Genomic DNA, 469 nt, shown 5'->3' on the forward strand with positions numbered 1-469 from the left:
TCAGACAAAAAAAAAATAATGGATAGCCAAATTGATAGATAGAACGTTTTCATACATACAAACACACTCATGATTATTACTAATGAAATAATTGTTGTAAATATAAATTATTTTCTCAGCATTTTTTTCGTCAAGCATTTCTTTTCGATATCGGCGTTAGTTGTATCTCTTAATCGGTACCCTCACCATGGCATTCGTACTAGTATAGTCTTATTACTATTCTTGTCATCCTTACTCACTTTACTGCTATTGGCCTTGTTATTAATATCATAACTGTTCTAATTTCTATTGTTCTGTCAATTCCCATTGTTATTATCACTGTTGCTTGCAATATCTTATTATCAGAAGTATTCTGTCATCATTCTTCTTACTTTTGTTGTTGATGATGGCTGTTTTGTCTTCTTTCTTATTTACTACCCTAGCCCGTATAACAATTCATATTTGCTGTTTGCATTGCTCTACTGTTGGT

This window comes from Penaeus monodon, chromosome 24 (genome assembly GCF_015228065.2).
Source record: "Penaeus monodon isolate SGIC_2016 chromosome 24, NSTDA_Pmon_1, whole genome shotgun sequence".
Taxonomy (NCBI): Eukaryota; Metazoa; Arthropoda; class Malacostraca; order Decapoda; family Penaeidae; genus Penaeus; species Penaeus monodon.